General features: G+C 45.3%; 1 long non-coding RNA gene across 1 annotated transcript; it reads right to left on the reverse strand.

The window, feature by feature from the left end:
• Positions 1-345: 345 nt before the first annotated feature.
• LOC129386332 (uncharacterized) lies at positions 346-23,350 on the reverse strand. The gene is made up of 3 exons (XR_008613752.2): positions 23,172-23,350; positions 7,781-7,847; positions 346-646 (listed from the first exon to the last, which is right to left on the reverse strand). It is a non-coding gene; the product is annotated as an uncharacterized lncRNA (long non-coding RNA).
• Positions 23,351-25,610: the final 2,260 nt, after the last annotated feature.

The raw sequence follows: 25,610 nt of genomic DNA on the forward strand, positions 1-25,610 counted from the left end.
ATCTGAAACTGATATCCTAAGAACAGGTTCCAATTGAATCCGTCTTGCTCTCTGCCTGACTACAATTTGTAAATTGCAGTCTGCGCAGAAAGGTTACCAATTCATAATTTAATTTGAAGAGGATTGTTCACTGTTGTATTATTCATTTCGATTTCTCTTTTAAATAATATCTGCCTCTTTTGACTAATACAGTGCAAGAATTGTAATTGTGCTTCCTGCCACACGTGATGTTTGTATATTACTTAAAGCCTTCGGAGAAACACCCGTTACATTTGTAGAAATGATTTCACAACAGAGGCGGTGTGGTCAATACACAGAATCTCACTATATAAGAACAAGTACCCCGAATGTGCACACATTTTATTTAAGTCGAACGTAGGAGCTATTCGCATGAAAAGCCCGAATTTTCGGTAAAACTTTCTTGACCGTTTCTTGGCACAGAACTGGCTGTGTCGAATCTTTGCAATAACGGCGTATTCTATTAGCATGCGCAATTTCAGCAATCCATAGGATCGGCTTCACAAATGTGACAGGCTTGTTTTGTTGTAATACATTATTTTCCGCTTGGAAGATATACGCAGACTCCTTTGTCACTGTTCTCCGTTAAACACATACACATGGGACCGCAGTCGTTGGTAGTATTACACTGAAAGAGACAAATGCGAGTTGTAGGCCAAAGGTAAAAAAGAATGTTACGTTATTGTTTAGACACATCGTCTACTTGTTTGATACATACGATTGCGTATTACAAAATAATGGCTATTTCTATCTACCAGCGGCTGCACGCGCCACGACTCTACGTCAGGCACGGACTGCAGGATTTATTTCGGGGGGGCAACCCAAGGTAACTTTTCTATGCAAATGAGAGGGATGGTACATTTACTAGCACAAATGTGAATAATGCCCACCATTCGTCATAAAGACGCGTAAACCCGCAAAAGAGAATTGAAATAACGTGTATCTCACAGCTATAATAAGCCTGTGAGATACACCTCTTCTTTACTTGGCAAAGAACCACATCAAATGGGGTCGCGCATGAAAGATGCGAACGAAGAAACTTGCCAAGAACAAGCTAACTAGCGAAAGTGCAAAATGAAGATTTGTAGTAGCGTCATTTGAATTATCTCTGGAAGAATTATAGAGAAATGTATATTTGCGGAACAACCACAGTTTTTTGGGATCCCTCCTTTACAGCTCTAGCAAATGCCAAAACCGACTCGTGTTCTTATTTGGGAAGCTGCGTAACGACGCGTGGTCACCAGTCCCGTAAAACCGGGTAGAACGGAGGACGCTGCTGTTCTAGACGTAGTGCGACCATAGCGGAAGGTTAGAGAAAAAAACCCTATTAGCACAGCAGGGAAGTGGCTACGTCAGGCGGCTCGACTGATAACTGTAGAAGAGTCATTCAAAACACGCAGAATTATTCTGCACTTCCGGCGGCGTTTTCTCTACTTCCTTATTAAATAAAAAGATGGTGATCCATAAATATTTTCACAAATAATTTACGCTTTTCATCCCCGTTTGGCTGTCGCCTTGGCTTTCTCCCTTAGTAGATCGCTTAATTTTTCATCTCCTTGCGACACTTGTTTCCAGTTGCCAATTTTGCATGAAAAGTGCTGTACAATTAGGGAAGAACCAGAAAAGGTAAGGGGTGAGGGTCATATTTCTTATAGGTTGAACGGTTATTACAGGGCTGATGATGGACGTTGTTTCGCAATATTTTTTTTTCCACCTTATCTAACCCATATCGCGGATATATGGTTCCGAGCATCTGCCAGAGTCGCGGCGAGCCGTTACTCGAGGAAATAATGAAGGCGAAAGAAAAGTTAAACGCAAATGGCATTTTCTCTGGCGGCAACTCGTTCCATCAGCATACAGACCAGCTCACTATGAACTGAGTTCCTTTCCTGCCCCTGGATCAGTCTAAACAAAGAAGGTTGAACTAATGAAGCAACAGCGATGCGCGTGATCGTTGAATAGATGGTGACATAAAAATTGTGTTGGGCGTTATAAATAAAATAAAATATTGTATTTAAAACAATGAACTACGGCCTGCCTGCTGCAATACATGGTGACAACGGAATTTACCTTGAGTTAATTGCGCGGGCACCGAATCGATGCGAAAACTGGCCTCCACACCCCAGGAGATGCCAATAACTACCGCCATCCAAAAGGAGTGAGAAACTTGACACCCATTCCGCTCTGTGAAGATGGAATGGGAGCGAAAGCTGACGAGCTCTCAAACGAAAAGCAAAGCATTACCTCCGCTGCGGGTCGGCCTGAAGATAGTGCAACACCGGGCCGACTCGCGGCGGAGGTGAACTAAGCGTTAAGCAGCCCGCATACGCGAGCCAATCCCGAAAGCAATGCAACGCGGTGCCGACCCGGGGCAAACGTGAAGCAGGCGTTAAGCACTCCCCGTAAGTGGGTCCATCCCAAAGATAGCGCAACAACAGGCCGACCCCCGGCGGAGGTGCAGCAGGCATTGAGAACTCCCCATACGTAGGCCGATCACGAAGATATTGTAATGCCGGGCGTGCCCGCCGGGGAAGTTAAGCAGGCGTTAAGCGCTCCCCATACGTGGGTCCATTCCGAAGATAGTGCAACACCAGGCCGATTCTCGGCGGAGGTGCAGCAGTCATCAAGGACTCCCTATACGCAGGCCGATCCCGAACATATTGCAATACCGGGCCAACCCGCGGTGGAAGTTAAGCAGGCGTTAAGCTCTCCCCACACGTGGATCCATCCCGACGGTAGTGCAGCACCGGGCCGAATCTAGGTGGAGGTGAAGCAGGCGTTAATCACCCCGCATACATGGGTCCATCCCGAAGGTTGTGTAATGGCGGGCCGACCATCGGCGGAGGTGAAGCAGGCATTAAGAACACCCCATGCTTAGGCCTATACCGAAGATATCGCGAAACTGGGCCCAATCGCGGGGGAGGTTAAGCAGGCGTTAAGCACCCCGCATACGTGGGCCAATCCCGAAGATTCCAAAGGGCGAGTTATAGGTTCCCGAGTCCACAGGAGTATGTGCCATTGATCTGGGACCCTTTTTGCACATCACCAGGATCGAACCACGTTGTGATTTTTTTTGTTAACGGACGCCGAAAATAACTACGCAAGATAGTCATAAACTGCTTTCGCTGTAAAGGCAGCAGCATGTTGACTGTCGAGTAGATTGATTTGTCGGCGCTTTAGGAATGTGTGTTAGGAGTGGTGGCGTGGGCGGATAGGGGGCGGGGTTTTTTTTCGTCCCCCCCCCCCCCCCCCCTGTGCACGTGCCTAGCTGTCGCGTTAAAAGCTTTACATGCGCTGCTCAGTGCGGTCCTTACATGTATTTTCGTTTGACTAATAAACAATGGTACGACAAGATGAGTCGCTCCGGAAATCAGCATACGCCTTTTTTTCTGTTCCTCGGCAACAATATAGCAGAAGTGGTGAACCTACACTACTTATGCAATCATCTATAGCTTGCTCTATTTTGTCTAATATTCATTTTGTTGATAATTGTGCTGGATCTTATAACAAAGTGTCTAAGATTTATCATTGTGGTCTCTGATTGTCAACGCCTATCTCGTGATAGCTGTATTTGAGTACGAAGTTGAGAGTCGTAGATTTCCTTTGCGAATCTTGATGTTCGAAAAGTATTATGCGGCAATTTCAGTATATATACCATGAAGAATCTTCACAGTGAATAACGAATTGGCATTAGGTAACATACAATTCATAACCTATTTCAAGTAGCCACCGTGTCAAATCAGTACCACCTACTGTAATAGATGAAATTTGTGCGTTAAATCGTCGTTTGCCGGCACTTTATTAAAGTTATTCCTATCCTATCCTTGTGCAATTTTTGACCCCGACACGTTCGCAACACCCCGATATTTGTGTGACTTTAGAATTTACTAGTATAACCAAATACGCCAAAGATGACACTGTGAAGGAATCTTTAAGCCGTCAACAAAAATTAAGAATTTCTGAATGCAGATACCTATGATGTATCTCAGTCCCCAGTCCCCAGCAGCTGCGAAGCTACTGACCACGGCGGCGGTCAGACCTGCGACGCTGCAGAGGGTGCTAAGAATCACTGGCTCCGGACAGGCCGCCATTGGAATATGAACCTGGCAACGTTTAACGCTAGAACGTTATCTAGTGAGGCGAGTCTAGCAGTGCTATTGGAGGAATTAGAGGGCAGTAAATGGGATATAATAGGGCTCAGTGAAGTTAGGAGGCCAAAAGAAGCATATACAGTGCTAAAAAGCGGGCACGTCCTGTGCTACCGCGGCCTAGAGGAAAGAAGAGAACTAGGAGTCGGATTCCTGATTAATAAGAATATAGCTGGTAACATACAGGAATTCTATAGCATTAACGAGAGGGTGGCAGGTCTTGTTGTTAAACTTAATAAGAGGTACAAAATGAAGATTGTACAGGTCTACGCCCCTACATCCAGTCATGATGACCAGGAAGTCGAATGCTTCTATGAAGACGTGGAATCGGCGATGGGTAGAGTGAAAACCAAATACACTATACTAATGGGCGACTTTAATGCCAAGGTAGGCAAGAAGCAGGCTGGAGACAAGGCAGTGGGGGAATATGGCATAGGCACTAGGAATAGCAGGGGGGAGTTATTAGTCGAGTTTGCGGAACAGAATAATATGAGGATAATGAATACTTTCTTCCGCAAGCGGGATAGCCGAAAGTGGACGTGGAGGAGCCCGAACGGCGAGACTAGAAATGAAATAGACTTCATACTCTGCGCTAACCCTGGCATCATACAAGATGTGGACGTGCTCGGCAAGGTGCGCTGCAGTGACCACAGGATGGTAAGAACTCGAATTAGCCTAGACCTGAGGAGGGTACGGAAGAAACTGGTACATAAGAAGCCGATCAATGAGTTAGCGGTAAGAGGGAAAATAGAGGAATTCCAGATCAAGCTACAGAACAGGTATTCGGCTTTAACTCAGGAAGAGGACCTTAGTGTTGAAGCAATGAACGACAATCTTGTGGGCATCATTAAGAAGTGTGCAATGGAAGTCGGTGGTAACTCGATTAGGCAGGATACCAGTAAACTATCGCAGGCGACGAAAGATCTGATCAAGAAACGCCAATGTATGAAAGCCTCTAACCCTACAGCTAGAATAGAACTGGCAGAACTTTCGAAGTTAATCAACAAGCGTAAGACAGCTGACATAAGGAAGTATAATATGGATAGAATTGAACATGCTCTCAGGAACGGCGGAAGCCTAAAAACAGTGAAGAAGAAACTAGAAATTGGCAAGAATCAGATGTATGCGTTAAGAGACAAAGCCGGCAATATCATTACTAATATGGATGAGATAGTTCAAGTGGCTGAGGAGTTCTATAGAGATTTATACAGTACCAGTGGCACCCACGACGATAATGGAAGAGAAAATAGTGTAGAGGAATTCGAAGTCCCAAAGGTAACGCCGGAAGAAGTAAAGAAAGCCTTGGGAGAAATGCAAAGGGGGAAGGCAGCTGGGGAGGATCAGGTAACAGCAGATTTGTTGAAGGATGGTGGGCAGATTGTTCTAGAGAAACTGGCCACCCTGTATACGCAATGCCTCATGACGTCGAGCGTACCGGAATCTTGGAAGAACGCTAACATAATCCTAATCCATAAGAAAGGGGACGCCAAAGACTTGAAAAATTATAGACCGATCAGCTTACTGTCCGTTGCCTACAAAATATTTACTAAGGTAATCGCAAATAGAATCAGGAACACCTTAGACTTCTGTCAAGCAAAGGACCAGGCAGGATTCCGTAAAGGCTACTCAACAATAGATCATATTCACACTATCAATCAGGTGATAGAGAAATGTGCGGAATATAACCAACCCTTATATATAGCTTTCATTGATTATGAGAAAGCGTTTGATTCTGTCGAAACCTCAGCAGTCATGGAGGCATTAAGGAATCAGGGTGTAGACGAGCCGTATGTAAAAATACTGAAAAATATCTATAGCGGCTCCACAGCCACCGTAGTCCTCCATAAAGAAAGCAACAAAATCCCAATAAAGAAAGGCGTCAGGCAGGGAGATACGATCTCTCCAATGCTATTCACAGCGTGTTTACAGGAGGTATTCAGAGACCTGGATTGGGAAGAATTGGGGATAAAAATTAATGGAGAATACCTTAGTAACTTGCGATTCGCTGATGATATTGCCTTGCTTAGTAACTCAGGGGACCAATTGCAATGCATGCTCACTGACCTGGAGAGGCAAAGCAGAAGAGTGGGTCTAAAAATTAATCTGCAGAAAACTAAAGTAATGTTTAACAGTCTCGGAAGGGAACAGCAGTTTACGATAGGTAGCGAGGCACTGGAAGTGGTAAGAGAATACATCTACTTAGGACAGGTAGTGACTGCTGATCCAGATCATGAGAGTGAAATAATCAGAAGAATAAGAATGGGCTGGGGTGCGTTTGGCAGGCATTCGCAGATCATGAACAGCAGGTTGCCATTATCCCTCAAGAGAAAAGTGTATAATAGCTGTGTCTTACCAGTACTCACGTACGGGGCAGAAACCTGGAGGCTTACGAAAAGGGTTCTACTCAAATTGAGGAAGACGCAACGAGCTATGGAAAGAAGAATGATAGGTGTAACGTTAAGGGATAAGAAAAGAGCAGATTGGGTGAGGGAACAAACGCGAGTTAATGACATCTTAGTTGAAATCAAGAAAAAGAAATGGGCATGGGCAGGACATGTAATGAGGAGGGAAGATAACCGATGGTCATTAAGGGTTACGGACTGGATCCCAAGGGAAGGGAAGCGTAGCAGGGGGCGGCAGAAAGTTAGGTGGGCGGATGAGATTAAGAAGTTTGCAGGGACGGCATGGCCGCAATTAGTACATGACCGGGGTTGTTGGAGAAGTATGGGAGAGGCCTTTGCCCTGCAGTGGGCGTAACCAGGCTGATGATGATGATGATGATGACCTATGATGTTGGCTAGTTAGCGGAGTGGCAAAGATGTTACCAAACGACACTCATCACCAAAACTTGCGGTCAGGCTGAAAGCTGTGAATTTTATTGTACCCAGCAATTACAACTGTCAGTAAAAAACCATATAAGGTGCTTGCGGTGATGTAATCAGGGCAAGTGCCTTATCTTAGACCTTTATATGCAATATCCAACTTATACAGAGGCATGGACAGTGTAATTAGGTATTCTAAAATTGAAAAGATGGTGGAAAATTGCAGTTTGTTGTTTCTTGTTACTCCCGCCTGCTAGTCATCAACATCGCAGCACACCTTCGTAGCTCACAGAAATATTTTAGAAATGCAGAAGCAACATTGGAGCGAACAACATATAACCTGCTACTATCTTATTTACACCAACATATGTGTCATTATAGCTAGGTTGCCGAAGCCTAATGATCGTACCAAAACTTTGCATTTGCGATCAGCTAAATTTCTTTATTAACTTTGTCCGCTTATTTATGGCCAAAAGAGATTAACCGGAGTTAATTGAGCGCTACTGTAAAAGGGATCTATTACACTAAAAGAAAACCTTTTGAGTAATTAAGTGGTCAGATGCCGGACCGTTATCTAAAACGTCGTCAATTTTCCGAATGGAGAAAGCCTGGTATTGTTTCCCTACAATGACACAGTGTATATTTATTTATTAAATATATTGGGTGCAACATTTAAATAGAAGTGTGAGTCGTAGAAATATGGCGTATACGTGAGCTTCTCGCTGCGAGTCACAGATTGCGGCAAATGAAACCGTAGAAAACTCGTTACATGCCGTCGAAAACATTACTTACTTGGACGGACAGGCACTCTTCTTCCAGAGACCTTCCTGACACCACTGGATACTTCAGGCAGCCGCCTCTGTAATGGGAATGGTAAAATATGTGATGGTGGTCGGTATGCTTCATGGATCTTCAGCCGCAAAACTGGTTCTCATAACAATTCGAACAAAACCAATGCAAAACATTGTGAATCGATACTGCGCCAAGTACTGACATATTATCGGGGCTTTCATTCCAATCTGATCTTTGTACCAATTATGTGGCACGAACCGTGCGCTCAGCTATAAATTTGAGATGTGGACATGCGAAACTACACCTATACAAGGACGAGGCAAAGATCAAGATACCCGTCGCAGCTGAGTGCTGGTCTCATGTGCATATACACCAGGCAGCTGCGGACGCCTGCCTTGCACTGCAGACCGCCATGCCAGTGCTACGCGCACCCGCACTGCACCAAATCCTAGAGGCAGGTAAAGCTGTGTTTCAGAAGCCAGAACTAGCGTTGATACGAAAAATGCCACACCTTGAAGCTGGAACAATAGGCCGCTGAATGTCGCAATGATCACCGCCATTGAAAGTTCTACTAGCGTGGCTGTTTTTTTTTTTTTTGTGGCAGAAACAACGTCACTGTATGCTGTATATTTCCGTCACCTAAATGCTGCTGTGGTTAGGAATGCTTGCCTTTCCTTCAACTGAAGTAGGTACTGCCCCCCTTGGAGAGGATATGTGTATCCACAGCACTCAACGATGCTCGTGTATCTAACTAAGGGGGCGCGGCTGAGGCGTGGGAGGGACTGGCGAATATCGCCACTTTATGTAATTGTTCTGGAAGCATTATTTTAGCTTTACCGCAAGAACCTTTCTTTGGTGCTTTAACATTCCTTGTGATTGGCGGCCAAACTTTCTCGGCTGAGGGTACGGGCTGTCGCTCAACGATATTGAGGAGCACGTACGCAAACCTTGAAATTGCGGCGTACGGAATGTGAAAAGAGAGTTTCGTGGCGTCTGAAAAGTTAGACGCTCTGGTCTGTGAAGGCACTGTGCACGTTCTCCGTGTCCTGATCTGACGGTCGAGGCACGCTTACGCCGCCGAAACCACCATGGTAACATCAAGAACAGACGAGGCTATACAAGACAAATTCAGCACCTCTGATGGATGGATTATAAAAGTTGGAATAAACCCAGGAAACTAGGAAAAAGTTATTTAGCTTCGTGTTAGGTTTGGTCAGAAGGTGTGAAAAATGCGAAGGCTGAAGGTTTTAGAAAAAAATTATAAAGACGGGTCGATGTGACTCAGTAAATGACAATGAAGGGTGATCTTATGTGCAAGTTGAGTTACTTGTGCTTGTGTACTAAACTGGAATTCCGTCCTTGAAACTTGTTCACATATTGTTTCTTTCAAGAAAGACAACAATTTATTTGTAAATAAAGTGCTTATGATTTCACGCAGGTTTGATTGCAAAGAAATTTGTGAGTACTTCTATACGAACTGCGTATCGCCAGCATTGTTCAGTGGACAAACTTTTGCCAATCTCCGTGAATACGGGGCGATGTCTGCCTTCAAAGAGGTAAGAAAAACGGAAAAGTAGGTGACATCAAAAACAGTATTGAACTGACGCTTTTCTAGGGTGAAATCGATTCCAGTGCAGTTTTTTGCAATACGTTAAAAACAAGGTTGAGTCCGTCTACTTTATGAGTAATGATACCATGGTTAAATTAGTTGGCGTATCATTTAAGATGCAATACGAAATCTAAATTTTAAGAAATTATATGTCAGAATGAATAAGTAAAAGGCCTAAAAATTGTGATTTGACTGATGATGACTTTATCATGAACTTAAAAGTTCGGCAGCATGTTACAATCCTGTAACACGTGAAGGCGAAAGCCTGTTGCACACGTGGTAGTGCATTAATGCAAGAATAATGAAAGGAGGGGTCATTATTCTTGCAAGAGATAACGAGCCTCGAACGCATATCGGCTGCGCTTTTTGTCGATGTGAAACGCATCGATGTGAAACGCTATGATAACGTGGCGCATGAAGCCATCCTTGATTCCCTAGAAATTAATAGAATTTCTGGACGAGTGCTTCGGTGTGTTCGGAGCTATCTATTTAAAATATCCTTCTTCGTACGAAGAGCGCATGGTCGAACCGCTGGCCACTGTAGTTGTCGTGGCGTCCCGCAGGGCGTGGTTTTTAGCACTAAATCTGCTCCTCAATCTGTTAAATCTTGCAATCCTAGGACTTGCCAGCATTCTACCACATACAGCCAACCTTCCCATGTATGCTGAAGACTTAGGAATATGGGCTTCGGCAGTTACAAGTGTCCAGGTGTGTGGACGGTTCCAAAAAGTTGCCATCTTGACATCGTCGTACCTGCGTGCGCAAGGCCTCAGCATTTCAACCGATAAGTGCGCCTTAGTCGCTTTTACCCGCAAGTCCATGAACACCATCATCATCAGCCTGGTTACGCCCACTGCACGGCGAAGCCCTCTCCCATACTTTTCCAACAACCCCGGTCATGTACTAATTGTGGCCATGCCGTCCCTGCAAACTTCTTAATCTCATCCGCCCACCTAACTTTGTGCCGCCCCCTGCTACGCTTCCCTTCCCTTGGGATCGAGTCCGTAACCCTTAATGACAATCGGTTATCTTCCCTCCTCATTACATGTCCTGCCCATGCCGATTTCTTTTTCTTGATTTCAACTAAGATCTCATTAACTCGCGTTTGTTCCCTCACACAATCTGCTCTTTTCTTATCCCTTAACGTTACACCTATCTGTTTTAGGCTTGTAGCGCAGCTCGGAAGAGCAAAAAAGGAAGGAGGTAGGGGTAATCAAAGTGAACAGAAAAAAGAGTGAGCGCTAACTTCCAACTGACGGTTTATTTCGTGACACAAGACTACTTATACACTCGGCAAACCATATGACATCAGGAGACCTCAGCACCAGGGATTCTCAGCACCCATGCTGCGTCGCAGGTGTGACCGCCACCGTGGTCAGTCGCTTCGCAGCTGCTGGGGACTGAGGGCCGGGGTTTTATTGTTGTGTTGTGATTGTTGAGACCTGGTATCCCATTTCTATCGACCACCGAACAATTTCATACGCTAATTCGCGCCGATTCCTGGGCGCTATAATTGAAAGAGACATTTCATGGAACCCCCACATCTCATACTGGAAGAAGAGGCTTACTTCTATCGCCCATATGCTAAAGTTTTTGGCGGTAAAACACGGGGAACATCCGTGGCATCTATGCTTCAACTATACAGGACGCTCTTCCTAGGATACTTGAGATACAGTACGCCAGCGCAGTCCAATGCTAACAAACGAACATGTATGTCCTACAGAGCATTCAAGGCCAACCCCTTCGAACATATCTGGGGCTACTTCGATGTGCTTCAACCGTAGCAACAATGGCCACCGCGAGAGCTCACCCAAAAACTACTTATATAGCTGTCGACGCTTTCCGCGTGCATGTTCGCAATGTATTGAGAGTTCCTAAGGTCCTCGCTCACTTGCTTGAGAAAAGACCCAAAGCACTGTTTTTCGGATCAGTTGCAGCTAACCAGTAGACCTTGTCATAGAGATACTTTCACGCAACAAGAACACCAACGCCTTTTTGGTGCTTGAAAAGCCTCCTGTGTAACCTGCTGTTCCAGGAATTGTGAAGAAGGCTAGCTTGATCACCATGGCTCTGAAGCAGATCACAGTCGAACTTTTGCATTGTTCGTACGGTAACCGAATCCATGCTTACTCGGACGGCTCGGTCTTGGAAAGTTCGGTGGGCGCCATTGTTATTCCATCTCAATCGGTCGTCGTTAAGTTTATAACTTCACACTTCACGACATCTACAGGTTTCTAAGTGGCCGCTCTTCGCTCTGCTACAGAATAAGGAATACATGGAAAAAGAACTGCCTAGCAAACGAACAATACTTTGGAATTTGAAAGCGGTCCTCCAAGGATGTCATATGGTTTGCCGAGTGTATAAGTAGTCTTGCGTCACGAAATAAACCGTCAGTTGGAAGTTAGCGCTCACTCTGTTTTCCGTTCACTTTGATTACCCCTACCTCCTTCCTTTTTTGCTCTTCCGAGCTGCGATACAAGCCTAAAACAGTCATGACATACCAACTAGCCCAAACTGCCACGCGTTACACCTATCATTCTTCTTTCCATAGCTCGTTGCGTCGTCCTCAATTTGAATAGAACTCTTTTCGTAAGCCTCCAGGTTTATGCCCCGTAGGTGAGTACTGGTAGGACACAGCTATTATATACTTTTCTCTTGAGGGATAATGGCAACCTGCTGTTCATGATCTGAGGATGCCTGCCAAACGCACCCCAGCCCATTCTTATTCTTCTGATTAGTTCCGTCTCATGATCCAGATCCGCCGTCACTACCTGCCCTAAGTAGGTGTATTCCCTTACGACTTCCAGTGCCTCGCTGCCTATTGTAAATTGCTGTTCTCTTCCGAGACTGTTAGACATTACTTTAGTTTTCTGCAGGTTAATTTTTAGACCCACTCTTCTTCTTTGCCTCTCCAGGTCAGTGAGCATGAATTGCAATTGGTCCCCGAGTTACTAAGCAAAGCAATATCATCAGCGAATCGCAAGTTACTAAGGTATTCTCCATTAACTTTTATTCCCAATTCTTCCCACTCCAGATCTCTGAATACCTCCTGTAAACGCACTGTGAATAGCATTGGAGAGATCGTATCTCCCTGCCTGACGCCTTTCTGTATTGGGATTTTGTTGCTTGCTTTATGGAGGACTACGGTGGCTGTGGAGCCGCTATAAATATCTTTCAGTATTTTTACATACGGCTCGTCTACACCCTGATTCCGTAATGCCTCCATGACTGCCGAGGTTTCGACAGAATCAAACGCTTTCTCGTAATCAATGAAAGCTATATATAAGGGTTGGTTATATTCCGCCCATTTCTCTATCACCTGATTGATAGTGTGAATATGATCTATTGTTGAGTAGCCTTTACGGAATCCTGCCTGGTCCTTTTCATGACAGAAGTCTAAGGGGTTACTGATTCTATTTGTGATTACCTTAGTAAATAGTTTGTAGGCAACGGACAGTAAGCTGATGGGTCTATAATTTTTCAAGTGTTTGGCGTCTCCTTTCTTATGAATTGGGATTATGTTAGCGTTCTTCCAAGATTCCGGTACGCTCGAAGTCATGAGACATTGCGTATACAGGGTGGCCAGTTTCTCTAGAACAATCTGTCCACCATGCTTCAACAAATCTGCTGTTACCTGATCCTCCCCAGCTTCCTTCCCATTTTGCATATCTCCCAAGGCTTTCTTTACTTCTTCCGGCGTTACATTTGGGATTTCGAATTTGTCTAGACTATTTTCTCTTCAATTATCGTCGTGGGTGCCACTGGTACTGTATAAATCTCTATAGAACTCCTCAGCCACTTGAACTATCTCATCCATATTAGCAGTGATATTGCCGGCTTTGTCTCTTAACGCATACATCTGATTCTTGCCAATTCCTAGTTTCTTCTTCAATGTTTTTAGGCTTCCTCCGTTCCTGAGAGTATGTTCTATCCTATCCATATTATACTTCCTTATGTCAGCTGTCTTACGCTTGTTGATTAACTTCGAAAGTTCTGCCAGTTCTATTCTAGCTGTAGGGTTAGAGGCTTTCATACACTGGCGTTTCTTGATCAGATCTTTCGTCTCCTGCAATAGTTTGCTGGTATCCTGCCTAATGGAGTTACCACCGACTTCCATGCACACTCCTTAATGATACCCACAAGATTGTCGTTCATTGCTTCAACATTAAGGTCCTCTTCCTGAGTTAAAGCCGAATACCTGTTCTGTAGCTTGATCTGGAATTCCTCTAATTTACCTCTTACCGCTAACTCATTAATCGGCTTCTTATATGCCAGTTTCTTCCGTTCCCTGCTCAGGTCTAGGCTAATTCGAGTTCTTACCATCCTGTGGTCACTGCAGCGCACCTTGCCGAGCACGTCCACATCTTGCATGATGCCAAGGTTAGCGCAGAGTATGAAGTCTATTTCATTTCTAGTCTCGCCGTTCGGGCTCCTCTACGTCCACTTTCGGCTATCCCGCTTGCGGAAGAAGGTATTCATTATCCTCATATTATTCTGTTCCGCAAACTCTACTAATAACTCTCCCCTGTTATTCCTAGTGCCTATGCCATATTCTCCCACTGCCTCGTCTCCAGCCTGCTTCTTGCCTACCTTGGCATTAAAGTCACCCATTAGTATAGTGTATTTAGTTTTAACTCTACCCATCGCCGATTCCACGTCTTCATCGAAGCTTTCGACTTCCTGGTCATCATGACTGGATGTAGGGGCGTAAGCCTGTACGACCTTCATTTTGTACCTCTTATTAAGGTTTACGGCGTGGTAATTACGACCAGATGGCGTCTCAAGTCAACGAAATTTACCATTTCGCTTGTGAACGAAGACATCATATGATCTTTCAGCGACTGCCGGGACATTGTCGCATTTTTGGTAATCACTTCGCCGCGTACGCTGCTCGACGTGCCCAGACTGCAGCATCGACACTCCTTATACCTTTATGGAGAGTAGACGCTGCAAGAGAGCTTCGAAACTTCACGCGTAATGTAACGTTGAGTTATTGGCATACATCGCGGAACTCTAACCGTCGATTATACAGCCTCGACCCATCACCGAAACTGAAATTAAGATCAAACCACGCACGACGTGTCGCAGCCCTGCTGTGTCGACTGTTGGTAGGAGTAACATCCACGTACTCCTGTAACTATCGTATTGGAATGGTTGACTCACCGATGTGCGCTAAGTGCAAGTGTGAAGAGACCATCATTCATCTTCTGAGCCATGGCATCACATTTCATCAGTTCAGAAATCCATTCGAGCGCTTCTTCAGTACGGGAAGGCAACAGCCTTGAGTACCTGACTGTAGATATGCTGCACCTAACTTAGTGCGTGTGAAGATGCGATGCAGATTCATGTCTTCTCTCTCTCTCTGTCTTTCACTTCGCTTCCCTTCGCCACGTGTACGGTAGACAACTGGACTGAGTCCTGTTAACCTGCCTTCCTTTCCTTCTTCCTTCTTTCGCTCTCGTTCGTTCATTCTTTCTTTCTTTCCGGCTTTCTGTCCTTTAATTTCTTCCGTTCTTTATTTCCTTGTTCGTTTTTTCATTTTTCGTGCTTTTGTTAGTTCTTTCTTTCTTTCGTTTGTTCATTCATATTCTGTCATTGCATCTTTGCTTTCTTAAGGGGGTATGAGCCATTCCTGATAACATTTGACAGTGGAGCAGGCGCCGCTTTTTTCGGGTAACAGCCATTGCGACGAGCCCCTTAAGGCTTTCGCCTTAAAACAATGTCGTTGTACCTTTGGATCGTAGGATAGAATACCGAATTCTTGGAGAAATTTGTCTTTATTTTAACCTTGTTATCGGCTGCATGTACAAACTGTTTTTAGACGAGCTGATTTAGGGGTCGAATCATTCTTTACCGATATTGAACAAAATTTAAGTGCCAAGCTTATTACAAGGTTATTACCAGCGATGCTAGTTAACACAACGTCATAAGTGTAGGATTACGCGTTTGTCAATTGAATCTTGACACCACATTTTTAATTGGAAAACGATGTATGCGCGCGATTGCGAAGCTATCGACATACCAGCTGGCACCTAAGTGTTAACAAATCAAAACTATTCGCTCGGTGTTCAAAGATATAATACCATCGGTTATTTCAAAACTGGGGTGGGTGGTGAAAGTGAACTTCTTTCATGAGCCAGCAAATACATTGTACCGGCTGCTCCTCAGGTCCAAGAAGGTTCAGTTTCACCAATGCGTAATTCGTGACCTGCGTAGAATGAAAAGATTTTCTTTCGACCAAGAATAGTGATTAGGTTTAGGGACAAAGACTAGACCATTTCACATATGATTTAAAGCGAATTTCTTTATTTAGTGTGCCATTGCGCAACGATGCAAAGAGTAAGGACCACGAGCAAGATCCGTGCAGCCTGACGAAAAGCCAGCATCAGGCCCGAGTAGCTCACTGTGGAAGCTTTTTGCAATGTCTCTATTTTTTTCACTAGCATATCATGTTTACGGTTCAGCCAGAGGGGGCTTGACTGCTGATATTTAGACTATTTATTTCACGAGCGAAGGCTTTTAAGAGCTTTCAGTCGTAAGCGGCAGAGAGAGCGAGAGAGAAGAAACTTTATTAATGAATGGCCGGCAGTTTCGTTGTGGTGGCCTCAGGTGGCGGCTCCAAGTCCTTGGACTCGGGTGGCATCTTTGGCTTGCCGGACGGCCCAGAGCTGGTCTGCCAACTCTGAACTTTTGAGAGCCGCCTCCCAGCGGTGGCGACGCCGATGGAGAAGGTCCCCGGCGGGCCCCGCAGGCGGCAAGAATTTTTAATTTTGCGTACAAAATTATGCATGGTAGCTGCCTTGCTTATGGATTAGGTTACATCGCATTATGGAAGTTATTGTGCGTGGTTTTTTAACATGGAGAATTTTCTCAGGCCGGCACGTTTACATTCCTTATCGAGCTTGTATTTTCAATTTTTTAAATGCTGCCTGTGTAAAATAGTAGGTGTACAGGTCGCACATAAGAGAGATATTGTATTTTCACTAGCAAAAGTCTTGAGATGATGAAAATTGCGCGTGTTCGAATGGCATAATTATCTAGAGTGACATGATGCTTTTTCTTGCAATTTCTGGAAATGTGCTGACAATCCTGTTCTACAATAATAGCTTGCCTCATAAAAGAAACGTTGCTCTCGGTAGATCTTCAGGTTGCTGTCTCGCCTCTTTGCGGGCCTTTTGAATAACGTTAAAATAAGTGGTCAATAGACGTCCGCACGCCAAGTTTCATCCTAGACACCAGCGCTCGTTTCTCCCCTGGCGGAACGATTTGACCTCCAACGGGTGTAGGCTCCCGCCGCTTTCCTTCACGGTCGCGCCCGCGTTTACTTGGCGCTGCGCGCAAAACGTCTCTTGTTTGCGACGGCGCCTCTTCGGATGAACAGAAATTATTATTGTGTTGTTAGCTGCCACGACAGCAATTTAAACACGAAAGGGTTGATGCCACCAGTGAATTTCTGCCGATTCGCAAGGAAATGGTACGAAAAAAGCAGATGACACACATGGGATTACTGCGGTGCGCCGAACGAAGTAAACAACTGGCAAACGAAGCGAGCTCGTTCATTGATCACTCGTGAGATTATGACGGTAGTTATGTGTAACCCACATGAATTTCATGATTACTTGGTATATAATTCTTTTATTCATATAAAAACTTTCATTTGCTCGACCAGCGCTTGTCGTGTGTTCTTTCTCGTGTTTCGTTTGTGTGTGCGCTGCCCAAGAATGGAAACCACATCTGTTGCATGCGCTAGCAGTGGCCAAGGTTCACGCGTGCCGAGAAATTGAGTATGTGCACGATGCATTGCACCTGACCGATGTTCTTTTCTGCATAACCCCTGCACCGATCGATCGAGTTACTGGACGATACATGCCCGCGTCTTGGTCGCGCCGGCATTGCTGAAGCAGAAATAATTACTAATACGTTCAACTTCCGTCTCTTGAGCACTGTTAAAAAAATGGCCAAGCTATTTACATTGCTGCCTGTATTCTACATTGTAGGGAAAGTACTAGTTGTGTGCAAATGTCGTACTTGTGCTATGCGGCGATATATTTTGTTTATTTCCGCGCAGTGTCGATGGAAGTCCGTTGTCGCCATCAGACACAGCACGGATCTGCAGCAAACATTTTGTGGTAAACTGCAAGAATGACTAGCTCATACGAATCTTATGTGCCGAAGATTTTTCTGGCGGCACATACGACGTCGTTTCCAATTACCTGCTCAGCGTCACTTACATGGCTAAGCAGACGCTGCCATTTCGCCGCATTGCATCCAGAAAAATTATCGTCAAGCGTACCGATCTTCTTAAAGGCAAATAGAAGCGTGTACGTCGTCCTTGGAATAAAACGTCCACGCACACGCACTTAGGCACACACCGCGCGCGGTATGAAACGTTCCCAAACACGCGCAGTGCAAGAGGCAATCAAGGCGGTGCGAACGAGAGGTGGGAGAGGCGTACCACCCGCTAGTTGAATTTCGCCCCGCATGCGGCGCTCTCGACGCCGGCGCAGCAGCGCCGCCCGTGGTGCAGTTCTTGTCGATAGTGGAAAAAAATTTACATCTCACAACGCTGCTGCCTACTGATCTAACGATAAAGCCTCGTATGTCTCGTATGTATTAGCGTGTATATTCTCTGAACTCCGGCTGCGACTGTGCATCTGGGGTCAGAGTCTTGGTGCGTCAGCGGCTCTTAGCTTTGTGCGTGCTGTGTGTTCTCGGCGATCACTTTGCGTTGAAGCCATAGACAGCACGAAGATGACTTCGCTTGCTGCTGCTGCCGCGTTTCCTCACGCCAGCGTTTTTACAGTGAGTGTCTGCGGTCATCCAGTGTGATGTGCTCGTGCTTGCTGTGCGCGCTGACACCATGCTTATTAATTTAGATAAAAAGTGAATCTTTACAAGTTGATGTGGTCGATAATAGTACTATTCTTACTTCATATGGCTTTCTGCTAATTTGCTGTCGCAATCGATGCTTCTCCTTTTTGACGAAACTGCGACTTCTTTTTGTGATTGCTGCCATTGACTGGTCATGAAGATTCTCACTGTGTCGCCATATTTCTAGCGCAAAACCCAGGCCTCATTTTCCAGTTTACGGATCTGCTGCGTGCTTGGCAAGAAGATTTAACAGCATTGATGATACCCATTAAAATTTCATCAATCAGTACTAAAAACTGCGATGTAATCAGCGCGAACCAAAGTGCTGACTTGGATTTTATGTATATAATAAAGCTTATTAACTTGTTGTTTATGCTAATTATTAGATAAAATATGTCAAGAAACTAGTACACAAATGCATAAAATGGTCTAGTAATGCGTAAGCATTCTTTGGCTCAGCTGCTACGTCACTTTTGCTTACTTATATAGCCAGCCTATCCACGTCTACTCGTCTTTAATTAAATTATGGGGTTTTACGTGCCAAAACCACTTTCTGATTATGACGCACGCCGTAGTGAAGGGCGCCGGAGATTTCGACCACCTGGGGTTCTTTAACGTGCGCCTAAATCTAAGTACACGGGTGTTTTCGCATTTCGCCCCCTTCGAAATGCGGCCGCCGTGGCCGGGATTTGATCCCGCAAACTCGTGCTCAGCAGCCCAACACCATAGCCACTGAGCAACCACGGCGGGTCTACTCATCTTTACCATCATCTAATATTACACTGTTATAAGGATTACATGCCTTGACTTGAAGAATTATGTATTTATTTGGCAGATATCTCGGATGAACTGAGCCGAGACGTCGTCACAATGAATTTATTTCCTCACCGCAGCATGCTTTATTTTATTTTGTATTTTACGGTTTTGTTCCGACCTTGACGCCGTGATGGCGACGCAGCCAGTTTTCCTACCAACGCTACAAATAATTTCACAAATACACTGTTATAACAATTACATGTGTTAACTTGGCCAAAGATGCATTTATTTTGCAGATATCAGGCGTCACGGTACGGACATATTTTGCTGGGCTACTCATCAAAGAATGCTTACGCATTACTGTACGACTCGAGGAAACTTTGGAAACAGGGAAACATCCCTTGAAATACTTTTGACTTGCACTAGATGTCATATAAAGTGAGGCCAAAGCAGCTTTCACTCTCATGAATGCAATGCAGCGCACAGAGACATTCTGTTCGCCGCGATGCGGTTCATGGTTTGAATCCCGGTAAGAAGCGATTTGTTTTCTAACGCTACCAATAATCTAGTATTGCACTATTATAACGATTTGATGTGTTAAACTGACGAAGTGTGCCCTTATTTTGCAGATATGAGCCTTTGCGAGAAAAACAGATTTTGCTGGGGTACCCACTAAAGAAAGCTTGCTTACGCTTCCGTCCATGCTTCGAATCCTGGTCAGATTTTTATCTAATGCTACCTATCATCGACTATTACACTATTATAACGATTACATGCGTGAACTTGTGCAATTATGCATTTATTTTACAGATAAAGGCGGCACAGGACGGACTAATCTTGCAGGGGTGCTCGCCAAAAGATGCTTACGCATTAAAAAACAAATCAGGAAGGCGACAAAGGCATTGCTGTCTCATAGATCGCGGAACAGGTAGTCGCTGATGCATTCATTTCTTTAGTTACCAGCCTTCCTAAACGTATTTTCTTTTATTTATTTATTAAGCCTATTTTTATTTTATTACCAACCTATCTAATCAGTGCGCAAAAATTCGCGTGGTCAAGTATAAACAAAAGCAAGTCGTCCAGTGCAGAATCTGTACTTGGCCCTTGCTTCACAAAACACCACATTCATCATCATCGTCCAGCACGCCATCGTATGCCTTCTGAAGCTATACTTGCAGCCTGGCAACATTGAGTTTCATATATGTTAAAACAGGAGTGACCATGGCGTGTGTGTATTTGTCAGTTTTGATTTTCCCTTTATTGAGCAGGATCAAGCGAAACAAGTAATTTTTTCATTAATATGTTGATTCTCTTGGCGCCTAATCTCAATAATACTTAGAATTTTTAATTAGCACTGTCCGAGACTCAAGGCTTTCCACAGACCATTTGAACAAGAACGTTACCCTGATGATCGCATCATACAATGTATCCCCATTATCACTCCCCGCACTCCTATTTTTCTACCGTTTCCCTTCCCTCTAAGCAGAATTGCACGGTAAAGGGTATTACCTTAGGTGAACCACTCTGCATTTCCTTTAATAAATGCTCATCTCTCTGTCCTTGTAGAGAGCTATTAGAAAACTTAAAATATTCTAGGCAAACTAACAATACGTAATCTCGACGGACATCGGTTTCGGGTATTATTACCGTATGGGCTGTCATAAAGAATGGCGAAAGTTCTTGCTGCTCGTAAGTCTCAGTCATTACCACAGTCAAAATGTCTGCAATAACACCATTGAATTATCTTACACTGTAGCGCTTAGACCACCCGGTATCTGAAACTTGACATTATTTAAATGATTAAAAACCATCTTATATTCTTCCATAAAATACAAACATGTATTATTTTCTTACATTCATCAACTAATGCTGACACCAAGTGAATGAAAATAATTCTAACCCACTCAGCCTTAACGCGAACACGGGGTAAAGCTTTTGTAATATTCGCGATATTTTTGGTATTACTTCTTTTTTGTATACAATGCTCGGTTGTGTTTTATTTACCCCCATTTCATTCAAGAAGCATACTTCGCTTCTTTTCCTGCATCCAAAGCTCTTATTGTTGGGAATTCCCTTGCGCACAGTTTCTAAGCCATGGCGGCGAACTTTATCAATCGTTGCCAGATAACTCATGCTAATGCGTTATGCTGAGCTTTATGCTAGACCAGCTGCAGTAATAAAGTTTTTTTTGATATGGCATGCGATATCTACAACTTTAAGCGCTTTGAACAAAATCTAGGCAGCACAAATAAATAAAGTACATAGAACGCACACAAACAATTTACCCACCGTAGCGAAGAAAACAGGCGTGTGCTTCAGGCGCATCGCCAACGCCTCGCTCGAGAACAGAGCTCACGCGCTCGGTGTCGGACGCTTGATCAACATACCTGCCTGTGTATCGGTCAACGCTCTGGCTTGTTAATTAAACCACCTTACCTGTCTTAGTGGAGGTTGCTAGGTTTTCCCCAACGCTGGAACTCCGCAGTCGGAAGTTGCCGCCCACCATACCTGAAGACGCAAGCCACCGGCCTCGCCCAGCCTTCTTTGTTCCGGCTCGCTGCGTCAGCGGGACCCAGACATCTTCAGCGGCTCCGTCAGAAACTCCATCGAAGGCTGGCTCTCATCCTATGAACGCGTGGGTGCCCACAACAAGTGGGACGATGCTCTCAAGTTGAGCAACGCGATCTTCTACCTCACGCGCGTCGCGAAGGAGTGGTTCCGCAACCACGAATGTGATCTTCGCACTTGGTTAGATTTCAAGACGAGCTTCACGCTAGTTTTCGGTCGGCCCGCAGTGCCAAAGCTTCGTACCGAAGAGCGCTTGCGCAACCGTTCCCAGCAGCCCAGTGAGAACATCACCAACTACATAGAAGACGTCTTCGACCTTTGCAAGCACGCCCGATGACCGAACCCGATAAGATCCGCCATATTTTGAAGTGCATCCAAGACGACGCCTTTCAACTGCTCCTATCGAAAAACACGCAAACTTTCGCCGAAGTCGCTGATCTTTGTCAGAGTTACGATGAACTCCGCAAACAACGTATCCTGACCCGCCGTTCTTCCGCGCAGGATATCTCTGTTTCGAGCTTGACAGCCCACGGCCCCCTGCTCTGTGAGATCAAAGATTTCAACCGTGCCGAAGTCGTTCGGCAACCGTCTCTGCTCATTGCCGTTCTAAGTTCTACGCTACCTTTGACTCCAAACCTGCGACAAGTGATACAGGAGCAAGAATCTGAGGCTATTCCGTACCCCCGTGCACCGCCGCCCGCGCCTGCGCATATAACACACTCCGAAGTTGTAGCGCGGACCGTGCCACCGGCGTTTTTGCCACTACAGCCCGCTGTACTATCGCTTCCGCCCGCGATTCCCACCAGGAGAACAGCCAACACTGGACCATGGCCCACGCCCGACAACCGCCCAATGTGCTTCAATTGCGGCATCCCCGATCACGTGGCACGGTTCTGTCCCCATCGCTCATGGCTTCCCCGAGCTGTCCAACCTGCGTCATCATGCGCACCTCCAGTTCCGTTATTGTCGTCGGTTCGTGAATCATGTCCGACTTCTCTACGCACCGCGAAACCTGGCCACGAGTGCCGATCGCCACCTCAGCGACGCCGTTCGCTTTCGCCAATGCATTTTCGTGCGACTCCTACCAAGCAGAGAAACTAGTCGCCGCAGCTCCCGAGGCAACAATTGCGTCTGTGACGAACAGCACAACTCCTCGCTATTCACTGACGAACGTTATTGAAGTATCTGCAGATGCAGTTGGTTGCAGTTGCGCTAGTAGACACAGGAGCCACCATTTCTGTAATTGCCAAAGAACTTTGTCGCTCGCTCAGAAAAGTAATGACACCGTTGTCTGTGTTGTCGCTCCGTGCGGCAAGCGCACAGCGCATTACCTCTGTTAGGGTAGGCACTACCGAGCACATCCACCAAATACGTAAGGTGGTTTAACTAACAAGCCAGAACGTTGCGTGATACACAGGCAGATCTGTTGATCAATCGTCTGGCACAGATCCCGCGAGCTGTGTTCCCGAGCGAGGCACTGACGATGCGCCTGAAGCGAACAACAACAACAAAAACAACAACAAGAAAACAAACTCAGAAATCAGGCAGAAATAGGGCGTTACACAGAGACAAGTTGCTACTACATACTTTGTTTCCGAGACACAGGCAGCGACGAGAGCGATAAGAATTAGGAGCTTAGCCTTCATGTTTGCGCAGCCCTTCTGTTCTTTGGTCAGCACTTTGCGAATTTATACTATACTGACATTCTTCCTACGATGACGTTATTTGACGCCAGTACGATGATTAATCAAGATGATAGGGCATTGTTCCCGGATATGCGTCTGCGACATTTCGTTCGAGAAGTCAAGGTTTACTGCTTTAATGTTTGGGGTTGTGCGCACTTGTCACAAATGAATGACGCGCTGAAAACATCTTGCTTGCTGTACTTGGAATGGAAACTGTTTAAGCAGCCGTAAAAGTGAAAGAACATATTGATTAAAATACCTTATTTTAAAAGGAGGAACCACAAGAATGGTGGGAAGAGGGGGCGTAGTCAAACTGTAGTTTGTAGATAAGACTGCAATGACAACATAACCAACAACACATTAGAAATGTTTAGCAAGTGGTGTTTTGGGATCCGCTATTACTAGGATCTAATTGGGAATGCGCTAGCGAATCCGGCTCTGCCGCTGCTTTGATTCTGCCCATCACCTCATCAGGACTCAACCTATAGCTGAAAGCATATGCTGCGATATCGATTGCAAGTCCTCGTATGACTAATTGAAAAGGCTGCCGGTAGATCTGCCGCGAGCACATCACGAATAAGGACATGTGGTACGAACAGCAAGCGGCGACTAAAAATATATTACGGACGTTTGGTCTTCTGCTTTAAGCGGACGTCGTCTATCGTCTCCAAAATCAAGAACGACAACAACAAAGCAATCAATGTTTTTCACAGCCATTTTCAGTCACATATAAACCTGATCTATAGATCAAAGCTCTTGCAACAGCCGTACACCCGCAATATCGGCTCCGATGGTAACCTTCATTTGCCGGGGGCCTGTAGGTGTACATCGGTGATCATTAGAGCCACGGCCAACCACGACCATTGTGAATCTGTTCCACGTCGTGAAGTTCTTGTTAAGTGAGTCTTTGTTAGCAAGCCCTCTTAGACGTCGTTAACCGTGGCTAGTGCTGGGCGCTGTTGTTGCTTTCCTGCCGAGCAGCACAACATAGGAAAACAGACAAATGTCTACGATATTACAAAATTAGAAAAAAATAAACGATACTAACATATCGTCACTTCAACAAACATAAGCCCTCAAGTGCATCATTTCTTTATTAAAGTAAATGGCTTTTTCAGCCTTTATGTTCGGTTTTGAAAGTTGGAGAAGTTAGGGACTTCTATTGCGCACATAACTTTATTATGCCAACAAGATGTTTTAGGCGCAAGGGCTCTCGCCCGACGCCTTTCTGGCGTCTAAAGCTTTAGGCGAAACCTTGCTGTCGGTGGAGGCGTTATGTCGCATTCCTCCGCCGCCTCCACGGACGGTGGCGGGGTGCGCTCGTTGCTGACATCCGCTGCGCGTTTCCTGCCGTAAAATGCTGCTTTGTCTTGCAGGCCCACCACAGCTTCGCATAAAAGTGAAGCTGTAGTCAGCTTCTACAGTGGGTGTAGTCTGCTTGATTATTTCTGTCACTACTTGAACCATGCAACTGTTATGAAGCGCCTCAATAAAACACAAGTTATCGGGTGATATACATAAAGGTTAGGCACAGTTAGCACTCCCGAAGATCAGCGTGAACACTATGCGCGGTGACCCGAACAGCAACGTCAGTATGCACAGCTGCATCTCGTTCAAGCAAGGCACGACGCAGCGGTTCCTGCCCAAAGCAAGCTACGCGCAGTTATCACGCCTCAAGAGCGGCGCGAATACGATGAGCAACGAAAAGAACAGCAGCGTCATTATGCACAACCACGTCGTGCACACGCTCGGCAGGACCAAGTTCAAGGCTACGTCACATTGGTCTATCTGATCAGGTGATAACACAGCTTCACTCAGGTTAACACAACTTCAAAGAACGGAAGAATTACAAATTACGTAGCGAAATAAACACGCACTGGCGTTGCTGCCTATTGGAGTGAGGTGCAGGCGAAGGAGGCGTTAATCTGTTACTCAAGATGATTATGTTTCCGGGTTCACCAGGAAAGAAAGGTATCCTTCTGAACCCGCAGGGGGGTTCACAAGGAAACCTTCGCTTCGAAAATTATAGTGCGACGCTTCTGCTACTCTCCTCACGCGAGGAGTGACGCGAAAAGTGTGGTGGGCAGTGAGTGCGCCCCAATCTCCCCCCCAACTATCTCAGGAAAACTTTGTGTACCGTGGACTTCAACAGCAGGCTTAATCACCTTCGAGCTCTCTTTATATGGCTGCTCACACTATCTTTTTAAGCTACTGTTTATGTGTTGTTTTTCGAGCCTCAGAACAATGCGTGTTAAAAAGGAGGCATTGTCGGGTTCCATCAGTCTTTCCTAGTATTTATTTGTACTACGTTATCGCAGTTATTAAGTTGTGGCTTGGTGGA

Source organism: Dermacentor andersoni, chromosome 3 (genome assembly GCF_023375885.2).
Source record: "Dermacentor andersoni chromosome 3, qqDerAnde1_hic_scaffold, whole genome shotgun sequence".
NCBI classification, from domain to species: Eukaryota; Metazoa; Arthropoda; class Arachnida; order Ixodida; family Ixodidae; genus Dermacentor; species Dermacentor andersoni.